Here is a 12,070-nt window from a genome sequence, read left to right on the forward strand (position 1 = left end):
AATTGTGGTTGGACCACCAAATAAAATTCCAGGTGCGATTTGGAATTCAAAAGAGGTTGGTTTCAACATGACAATCATCAGGTGAATTTATAGAATATTGTGAACATTTAATTTTTGACATTAGAAAACTTTTAAAGTTTGACTTGATTGTAATTTTGAAATTGAACGGGGTTTGAATCGATGTGAGTTTATCAACAGTAATCGTGATGACGTGGCATCAACGGCAGGGAATTACTGTAGCTTAATTGTCCGGGCGTCACAATTCTCCTCCACTACAAGAAATCTCGTCCCGAGATTTAAGGGGTGGAGGAAGGGAAAAGACTCGGAAAGGACGAAGTTCAACACAAGTTAGGTACCTGGGGCTATCTCGGTAAACATGGCATAGAGGCATCTCGTGAGTTGAAATTCAAGAAAGTCACCGAGGGAAAGGTAAGAAGGTGCAATAAGAAGTTTTAACCGGGTTGGCAATCGTTCGTTGCCTGAAACAGAGGGTGAAAGGGGTTCAAGCATCGAGAATAAGTATTGCATCTGATACCAGAATAGATCACAAGAAGGTGGCTCGCGAATTACATACGAAACCAAGCGTGGGGAACAATTTTGGAAGACAGAGATGTACATGACAGTCAGGTTTCGATCCTGTGGAACTATGGGTTATGGGCCAACCATGTGGGTTGAAAGCGGGAAGGATCCTATCATTTGCATGGTCATGATAGCAAGGCAGGTCAGAGGATAGACCGTCAATTATGTTGGTAACAACGTTGGTACCAAGGGCGAGGGATGAAGAGAACCATTTCCCTGCCCATTAAGACGAGGCGGACCATTAGGCAAAGTTCTTATCCATCAGTGGTTACCGGAATGTCACCAACAATAGTAACAAGGTCTTACTGACAGAGTTTGTACACCGAGGTATTATCATAAGCAGCAAATTATCACTGCTCATATATGTTATGTTACAAGAAAGTTTAAACCAAAAAATGGAAAGGAAAGTGTAGACATCGAATCAGTTATCGGCGTTCTCGAGTGTCTAACAACTCAGAACCCGTAGAATCTTGGAATCAACGAGAATTAATAGTTCATGAAGAACTCATAAGATGTTATGTAGTTCCGTGATATTCTGGAGATACTAGAGGGTAGTACTCAAGGGTAGAGCAGAATAGAGGTTGGACAGGTGAAATGATCTATATAAGACAAGTACTTCAACTTGTCCGAGAAATGGTATCAAAGAACAATATGGTCGGAACCACGGTTGCAAAGGACCAAACATAGATAAAAGATGAACTTATCACAAGGGGATTATTATTATTACAAGAAGCTTCCATGATAAGTTCCACATCGTGTCCATGGGCATGAACACAAAGTTCAAGGTCGACTCCCACTTCTCCAATGCATAACCTTTCATTCACTTCTCATTTTAGGCGAAGCCATCTTGTTGAGATTTTATCTGGCATAACACCAGTAGAGTATGACCCATGGAAGTTCCCGGGTTCATACAGATTATGGAAGGCATAGGTTCAACCCATCAGGGTATCTTAGGAACATATACTATAATCTTCAGGAGTAATTAACACAAGCTCAGAAGTAGAGTATGGTTGAGGAAGCAGAGGATAGAACTTACCAAAGGCATTATGTATCCATGGAAAGGCTCACAAGGTTATTGAATATGAAGGCTATTGTCGGATAAAACCCAACAAAGGATCTAGTGGTCCACAAGGGATCTGATGTGAGCATCGGTACTCAACCAAAAGAAGAAAGAATGCAAGGAGATCAGACTATAGAATCAACTAACTAATTCAAAGCTCAAATGCAAAGGAGTTATGATTTCCCAAACGGTGGATCAGGAGTAGAGGCTCTGATCAAAGACAAGTAATTGAATAGACATAGATCAACAATCAATCATGGCTTGATTTGTCGAACACCAGCTCATGTCCGGGAGTGACGTTTGAGCTGATGGGAAGAATTCTAATTTTGATTGAAGATTGTGAGCATTCACAAACACATCGAATCAATTACTCAAAATTATGATGACAAAGGTTGCTAAAGAGCATTGCTGGACATATGGAAGTAACCATAGTTCAAGCAGGTAAGGACGGACAAGAGTAATAGGCTACTGAGGAGTTTTGGAAGATCAAAATAGCATTCCAAAGAATCTTGTGAAACACATGAACAACTGTGGACAAACAGATACTCGACAAGCGCGAGTAATTATCCGTAGGGGTATTCATGTGGTAAAGGGTTGCAAGGCAGTAGGCTCAACGGCTTCTCAGGACAACAGAGAGTAATTTGGGGGCACCTTGTAATAACAAGAGCAACTGGGGATGAAGGTATGAACGACAATGTAGGCAGTTACTCATAAGGATTTATCGGTGGTAAGGATCGCAACGGCTAAGGGTACAAGGGTCTCGGGGAAAACATCGGAGAGTATCTTTAGAATCTTCTAGTGAAGCGGGCCGTCATCTGGAATGAAGGGGCTCTCCGGGAGAAGTATTTACGAGAACCTAAAGTTATAGGTGGCTCGCGAATTACATACAAAACCAAGCGTGGGGAACAATTTTGGAAGACAGAGATGTACAGGACAGTCAGGTTTCGATCCTGTGGAACTGTGGGTTATGGGCCAACCATGTGGGTTGAAAGCGGGAAGGATCCTATCATTTGCATGGTCATGATAGCAAGGCAGGTCAGAGGATAGACCATCAATTATGTTGGTAACAACGTTGGTACAAAGGGCGAGGGACGAAGAGAACCATTCCCTGCCCATTAAGACGAGGCGGACCATTAGGCAAAGTTCTTATCCATCGGTGGTTACCGGAATGTCACCAACAATAGTAACAAGGTCTTACTGACAGAGTTTGTACACCGAGGTATTATCATAAGCAGCAAATTATCACTGCTCATATATGTTACGTTACAAGAAAGTTTAAACCAAAAAATGGAAAGGAAAGTGTAGACATCGAATCAGTTATCGGCGTTCTCGAGTGTCAACTACATGCGTGAGCATGTGCCAAGTCAAGCCACTCAAATAATTTAAAGGAGGATACCATCCTATCATACTACATCACAACCATTTTAATTTCCATGTTGGCACACAAGGTAAACCATTATAAGCTCCTAGCTAATTAAACATGGCATGAGTAATTATAATCTATTATTGTCATTGCAAACATGTTTCATTCATAATAGGCTGAATTAGGAACGATGAACTAATCATATTTACAAAAAGAAGAAAGGTCGAGTTCATACCAGCTTTTCCTCCTCTCAATCATTTCATCATATATCATCATTATTGCCTTTCACTTGCACGACCGAATGGTGTGGATAATAGTAATAGTGCACGTGCATTGGACTAAGCTGGAATCTGCAAACATTTTATTGAAAGGAGAAGACAAGGTAATATGGCCTCTTTGTTAGATCAACAATAATGCATATGAGAGCCACTCAGGATTTTCACCATGGTCTTCTCCTCTCGACCCCCAAAGAAAAGAAAAGAATTTCAAAGAAGCACATTAAAATGTTTTTGGAGTTTTTGTTTTTTAGAAGAAAGTAAAACAAGAACGAGAAAAACTATTTACATGGGAAAGCTCCCAACAAGCAAAAGAAGAACGAGAAATCTTTTTGGGTTTTCTTTTAATACTACAACTAAGCATGCATAGAAAGTAAACTAACTACAACTATTTTTTTTTGCTTTTTCTTAAGGTTTTTCAAACACGTAAGAAGAAAGCGGAAAAAGAAATAAACTAACATGGATAATATAATGAAAAAGTTTGAACACCGACAACTGAAATGAGTGTGTGAACATGAATATAATGTCGGTGAGAAATACGTACTTGCTACGTCTTGAGCTTGCGTTGGTTTTCCTTGAAGAGGAAAGGGTGATGCAACAATAGTAGCGTAAGTATTTCCCTCAGTTTTTGAGAACCAAGGTATCAATCAAGTAGGAGGCTCCTCAAAAGTCCCACGCACCTACTCAAACAAACAAAGAACTCGCAACCAACACAATAAAGGGGTTGTAAATCCCTTCATGGCCACTTGCGAAAGTGAGATTTCATAGAGATAGTATGATAAGATAAATATATTTTTGGTATTTTATAATATAGATGCAAGCTTATATGATAAAAGATAGACCCCGGGGCCATAGGTTTCACTCGAGGCTTCTCTCAAGATAGCATAAGTATTACGGTGGGTGAACAAATTACTGTCGAGCAATTGATATAAAAGCGAATAATTATGAGATTATCTAGGCATGATCATATATATAGGCATCACGTCCGCAACAAGTAGACCGACTCCTGCCTGCATCTACTACTATTACTCCACACATCGACCGACTCCTGCCTGCATCTAGACTATTAAGTTCATAAAGAACAAAGTAATGCATTAAGCAAGATGACATGATGTAGAGGGATAAACTCAAGCAATATGATATAAACCCCATCTTTTTATCCTCGATGGCAACAATACAATACATGCCTTGCTGCCCCTGCTGTCACTGGGAAAGGACACTGCAAGATTGAACCCAAAGCTAACCACTTCTCCCATGGCAAGAAAGATCAATCTAGTAGGCCAAACCAAACTGATAATTCGAAGAGGCTTGCAAAGATAACTCAATCATACATAAAAGAATTCAGAGGAGCTTCAAATATTTCTCATTGATAAACTTGATCATAAACCCACAATTCATCGGGTCTCGACAAACACATCGCAAAAAGAGTTTACATCGAATAGATCTCCACAAGAGAGGGGGAGAACATTGTATTGAGATCCAAAAAAGAGAGAAGAAGCCATCTAGCTAATAACTATGGACCCGAAGGTCTGTGGTAAACTACTCACAACTCATCAGAGGGGCTATGGTGTTGATGTAGGAGCCCTCCATGGTCGACTCCCCCTCCGGCGGAGCGTCGATGAAGGCTCCAAGATGGGATCCCGCGGATACAGATGGTTACGGTGGTGGAAATTGTGTTTCGTTGGCTCCCCGGATGTTTTCGGGGTACGTAGGCTTATATAGGAGGAAGAAGTACGTCAGTGGCCGCCCGAGGGGCCCACGAGATAGGGGGGCGCGCCCAGAGGGGGTGGGCACGCCCTCCTGTCTTGTGGCCGCCTCGGCTGCTTCTTGACTTGCACTCCAAGTCCTCTGGATCACGTTCATTCCAAAAATCACGCTCCCGAAGGTTTCATTCTGTTTGGACTCCGTTTGATATTCCTTTTTGTCGAAATACTGAAATAGGCAAAAAAAACAGCAATACGGGCTGGGGCCCTCGGTTAGTAGGTTAGTCCCAAAAATGATATAAATGTGTAAAATAAAGCCCATAAACATCCAAAAGGGGCAATATAATAGCATGGAACAATCAAAAATTATAGATACGTTGGAGACGTATCAAGCATCCCCAAGCTTAATTCCTGCTCGTCCTCGAGTAGGTAAATGATAAAAACAGAATTTTTGATGTGGAATGCTACCTAGCATAATTCTCAATGTAATTTTCTTTATTGTGGCATGAATGTTCAGATCCAAATGATTCAAGATAAAATATTATAAAACATAAAAATAATAATGCTTCAAAGCATACTAAAAAATAATCATGTCCTATCAAAATAGCATAGCCAAAGAAAGCTTATCCCTACAAAATCATATATTTAGGCCATGCTTCACTTTCATTACACAAAATACTCCCATCATGCACAACCCCGATGACGAGCCGAGCAATTGTTTCATACTTTTTAACGCGCTTCAGATTTTTTCAACTCTTACGCAATACATGAGCGCAAGCCATGGACATAGCACTAAAGTGGTATAGATGGTGGTTGTGAGGACAAAAAGAGGGAGAAGATAGTCTCACATCAACTAGGCGTATCAACGGGCTATGGAGATGCCCATCAATAGATATAAATGTGAGTGAGTAGGGATTGCCATGCAACGGATGCACTAGAGCTATAAATATATGAAAGCTCAACAAAAGAAACTAAGTGGGTGTGCATCCAACTCGCTTGCTCACGAAGACCTAGGGCATTTTGAGGAAGCCCATCATTGGAATATACAAGCCAAGTTCTATAATGAAAAATTCCCACTTAGTATATGAAAGTGACAACATAGGAGACTCTCTATCATGAAGATCATGGTGCTACTTTGAAGCACAAGTGTGGTAAAAGAGATTGTAGCATTGTCCCTTCTCTCTTTTTCTCTCATTTTCTTTCTTTTTCTTTTTCTTTTTCTCTTTTTTTTTCTTCTCTTTTTTTTCCTTTGGCCTTTCTATTTTTCTTTTTGGCCTTTCTCTTTTTTTTTCTTTTGTAAAGTCCGAAGTCTCATCCCGACTTGTGGGGGAATCATAGTCTTCATCATCCTTTCCTCACTGAGACAATGCTCTAATAATGAATATCATCACACTTTTATTGATTTACAACTCAAGAATTACAACTCAAAGCTAGAACAAGATATGACTCTATATGAATGCCTCCGGCGGTGTACCGGGATATGCAATGAATCAAGAGCGACATGTATGAAAATTATGAAGGTGGCCTTGCCACAAATACGATGTCAACTACATGACCATGAAAAGAGCAATATGACAAAAATGAAGCGTGTCATAATAAATGGAACGGTGGAAAGTTGCATGGCAATATATCTCGGAATGGCTATGGAAATGCCATAATAGGTAGGTATGGTGGCTGTTTTGAGGAAGGTAAATGAGGGGTTCATGATACCGGCGAAAGTTGCACGGTATAATAGAGGCTAGCAAAGTGGAAGGATGAGTGTGCGTATATCCATGGACTCACATTAGTCATAAAGAACTCATATACTTATTGCAAAAGTCTACTTAGCCCTCGAAGCAAAGTACTACTACGCATGCCCCAAGAGGGATAGATTGGTAGGAAAATACCATCGCTCGTCCCCGACTGCCACTCATAAGGAAGACAATCAAAAGAGCACCTCATGCAACAAATTTGTCACACAACTTTTACCATACGTGCATGCTACGGGACTTGCCAACTTCAACAAAAGTATTTCTCAGTTTCATAATTACCCACTAGCATGACCCTAACATTACTACCTTTATATCTCAAAACAATTATCAAGCATCAAATTGATCATAGCATCCAATTCACTTTCTATGATAGTTTTTGTTATACCCAACTTGGATGCTCATCATTCTTGGACCAAATTTGTAACCATAGCAAATACCATGCTGTTCTAAAAGACTCTCAAAATAATATAAGTGAAGCATGAGAGACTAGCAATTTCTTCAAAATTAAACCACCGACGTGCTCTAAAAAATATAAGTGAAGCACTAGAGCAAAAACTATCAAGCTCAAAAGATATAAGTGAACCACATAGACTATTCTAGCAAATTCTAATCAAGTGGGCTTCTCGCAAAAGGTGTGTACAGCAAGGATGATTGTGTTAAACTAAAAAGCAAAGACTAATATAATACACGACGCTCCAAGCAAAACACATATCATGTGGCGAATAAAAATATAGCTCCAAGTAAAGTTACCAATGAACGAAGACGAAAGATGGGATGCCTTCCCGGGGCATCCCCAAGCTTAGGCTTTTCGATATACTTGAATATCTTGGGGTGCCATGGGCATCCCCAAGCTTAGGATCTTGCCACTCCTTATTCCATAGTCCATAAAAGCTTTACCCAAAACTTGAAAACTTCACAACACAAAACTCAACAGGAAATCTTATATGCTCCGTTAGTGAAAGAAAAAAACCCACCACATAAGGTACTGTAATGAACTCATTCTTTATTTATTTTGGTGTTAAACCTACTGTATTCCAACTTCCCTATGGTTTATAAACTATTTTACTAGCCATAGATGCATCAAAATAAGCAAAAAACACACGAAAAAGAGAATCTGTCAAAAACAGAACAGTCTGTAGAAATCTGTAACTAACGCAAACTTCTGGAACTCTAAAAATCCTACCAAAATAGGAAGTCTTGAAAAAGTTGTCTATTGATCAGCAGAAAAAAGAATCAACGCAAAAGCACATTTCTGTGATTTAACAAAACTAATTTCGTGCGTGCAAAGTTTTTGTTTTTCAGCAGAATCAAATCAACTATCATTATAGGTTATCCTATAGGTTCTACTTGGCACAAACACTAATTAAACATAAAAACACATCTAAACAGAAGGTAGATGCAAAATTTATTACTAAATAGGAACAAAAACAAAAAACACAAATAAAATTGGGTTGCCTCCCAACTAGCGCTATCGTTTAACGCCCCTAGCTAGGCATAAAAGCGAAGATAGATCTAAGTAGTGCCATCTTTGGCACTAAATTCATAAGTAGCTCGCATGATAGATTCATAAGGTAATTTGACTTTCTTCCTTGGAAAGTGCTCCATGCCTTTCTTTAATGGAAATTAAAATCTAATATTCCCTTCCTTCATATCAATAATCGCGCCAATCGTTCTAAGGAAAGGTCTACCAAGAATAATAGGGCAAGAAAGATTGCAATCAGTATCAAGAACGATAAAATCTACATGCACCAAATTTCTATTTGCAAAAATGAGAACATCATTGATCCTTCCCATTGGCTTTTTAATGGTGGAATCCACAAGGTGCAAATTTAAAGAGCAATCATCAAGATCATGGAAACCTAGAATATCACATAGAGTTTTTGGAATCGTGGAAACACTAGCACCGAAATCACACAAAGAAAAACACTCAGGATCTTTGATTTTAATCTTTATAGTAGGTTCCCACTCATCATTAAGTTTTCTAGGTATAGAAACTTCCAAATTAAGTTTTTCATCATAAGATTGCATCAAGGCATCAATGATATGTTTGGTAAAAGCTTTATTTTGACTATAAGCATGCGGAGAATTAACAATGGATTTCAACAAGGAAATACAACCTTCTAAAGAACAATTATCATAATCAAATTCCTTGAAATCCGAGATAGTGGGTTCAATGCTATTTAAAGTCATGACCTCTCCAATCCCACTTTTACCAAATTTAGCATCAAGATCTAAAAACTTTGAATTCTTGGGACGCCTTCTAACTAAAGTTGACTCATCTCTAGTCCCATTATTATCAATATTCATATTGCAAAACAAAGATCTAATAAGAGACACATCAATAACTTTGAGATCTTCATCATTATTTTCATGGAAACTAGAAGAACACGCTTTTATAAAGCAATCTTTCTTAGCCGCAATCTAGCGGTTCTTTCCTTGCACTCATCAATGGAAATTCTCATGGCTTTGAGAGACTCGTTGATATCATGATTACGAGGAGAAGATCTAAGTTTAAGAGAATCAACATCAAGCGAAACTCTATCAACGTTCCTAGCCAAATCATCAACTTTGAGCAATTTTTCTTCAAGCCAAGCATTAAAATTATTTTGAGAAATCATAAATTCTTTCACACTATTCTCAAAATCAGAGGGCATCTTATTAAAATTACCATAAGAATTATTGTAGGAATTTCCATAATTATTAGAGGAGTTACTAGGGAACGGTCTAGAATTAAAGTTTCCTCTATAAGCATTGTTACCGAAACTATTCCTACCAACAAAATTCACATCCATAGATTCATTATTATTCTCAATCAAAGTAGACAAAGGCATATCATTGGGATCAAGAGGAGTATTTTTAGTAGCAAACAACTTCATAAGTTCATCCATCTTTCCACTCAAAACATTGATTTCTTCTATAGCATGCACTTTTTTACTAGAAGATCTTTTGGTGTGCCATTGAGAATAATTAGCCATAATATTATCAAGAAGTTTTGTAGCATCTCCTAACGTGATTTCCATAAACGTGCCTCCCGCGGCCGAATCTAAGAGATTTCTAGAAGCAAAGTTCAAACCAGCATAATTTTTTTTTATGATCATCCATGAGTTCAAACCATGAGTAGGGCAATTGTGAATCATCAATTTCATTCTTTCCCAAGATTGGGCAACATGCTCATGATCAAGTTGTTTAAAATTCATAATATCGTTCGTAAGAGTGATGATCTTAGCGGGAGGAAAATACTTAGAGATAAAAGCATCTTTGCACTTGTTCCAAGAATCAATACTATTTTTAGGCAAAGACGAAAACCAAACTTTAGCACGATTTCTAAGTGAAAACGGAAATAACTTCAATTTAACAATATCATTATCCATATCTTTCTTCTTTTGCATATCACACAAATCCACAAAGTTGTTTAGATGAGTAGCGGCATCTTCACTAGGAAGGCTGGCGAATTGATCTTTCATAACAAGATTCAGCAAAGCAGTATTGATTTCACAAGACTCAACATCATTAAGAGGAGCAATCGGAGTACTAAGGAAATCATTATTATTGGTATTCGAGAAATCACACAATTTGGTATTATCTTGCGCCATGGCAACAAGTAATCCAACACACAGGCAAACAGAAAAAGGCAAGCGAAAAAGAGCGGAGGAGATTGGGAAAGAGAGGGCGAATAAAACGGCAAGGGTGAAGTGGGGGAGAGGAAAACTAGAGGCAAATGGCAAATAATGTAAATGCGAGGGAGATGGGTTTGTGATGGGTACTTGGTATGTCTTGACTTGAGCGAAGACCTCCCCGACAACGGCGCCAGAAATCCTTCTTGCTACGTCTTGAGCTTGCATTGGTTTTCCTTGAAGAGGAAAGGATGATGCAGCAATAGTAGCATAAGTATTTCCCTCAGTTTTTGAGAACCAAGGTATCAATCTAGTAGGAGGCTCAGCAAAAGTCCCACGCACCTACACAAACAAACAAAGAACTCGCAACCAACGCAATAAAGGGGTTGTCAATCCCTTCACGGCCACTTGAAAAAGTGAGATCTGATAGAGATAGTATGATAAGATAAATATATTTTTGGTATTTTATAATATAGATGCAAAAAGTAAAGATGCAAATAAAAGTAGATTGAAAGCTTACACGATAAAACATAGACCCGGGGGCCATAGGTTTCACTAGAGGCTTCTCTCAAGATAGCGTAAGTATTATGGTGGGTGAACAAATTACTGTCGAGCAATTGATAGAAAAGAGAATAATTATGAGATTATCTAGGCATGATCATGTATATAGGCATCACATCCGCAACAAGTAGACCGACTCCTACCTGCATCTACTACTATTACTCAACACATTGACCGACTCCTGCCTGCATCTAGAGTATTAAGTTCATAAAGAACAGAGTAACGCATTAAGCAAGATGACATGATGTAGAGGGATAAACTCAAGCAATATGATAAAAATCCCATCTTTTTATCCTCGATGGCAACAATACAATACGTGCCTTGCTGCCCCTGCTGTCACTGGGAAAGGACACCGCAAGATTGAACCCAAAGCTAAGCACTTCTCCCATGGCAAGAAAGATCAATCTAGTAGGCCAAACCAAATTGATAATTCGAAGAGGCTTGCAAAGATAACTCAATCATACATAAAAGAATTCAGAGGAGCTTCAAATATTTCTCATTGATAAACTTGATCATAAACCCACAATTCATCGGATCTCGACAAACACACCGCAAAAAGAGTTTACATCGAATAGATCTCCACAAGAGAGGGGGAGAATATTGTATTGAGATCCAAAAAAGAGAGAAGAAGCCATCTAGCTAATAACTATGGACCCGAAGGTCTGTGGTAAACTACTCACAACTCATCGGAGGGGCTATGGTGTTGATGTAGGAGCCCTCCATGGTCGACTCCCCCTCCGGCAGAGCGCCGGCGAAGGCTCCAAGATGGGATCTCGCGGATACAGAAGGTTACGGCGGTGGAAATTGTGTTTCGTTGGCTCCCCGGATGTTTTCGGGGTACGCAGGCTTATATAGGAGGAAGAAGTACGTCGGTAGCCGCTCGAGGGGCCCACAAGATAGGGGGCGTGCCAAGAGGGGGTGGGCGCGCCCTCCCGTCAAGTGGCCGCCTCGGCTGCTTCTTGACTTGCACTCCAAGTCCTCTGGATCATGTTCGTTCCAAAAATCATGCTCTGGAAGGTTTCATTCTATTTGGACTCCGTTTGATATTCCTTTTCTTCGAAATACTGAAATAGGCAAAAAAATAGCAATACGGGCTGGGCCTCCGGTTAGTAGGTTAGTCCCGAAAATGATATAAATGTGTAAAATAAAGCCCATAAACATCCA

The sequence above is a fragment of the Triticum aestivum genome, chromosome 4B (assembly GCF_018294505.1).
Source record: "Triticum aestivum cultivar Chinese Spring chromosome 4B, IWGSC CS RefSeq v2.1, whole genome shotgun sequence".
In the NCBI taxonomy this organism is placed as follows: Eukaryota; Viridiplantae; Streptophyta; class Magnoliopsida; order Poales; family Poaceae; genus Triticum; species Triticum aestivum.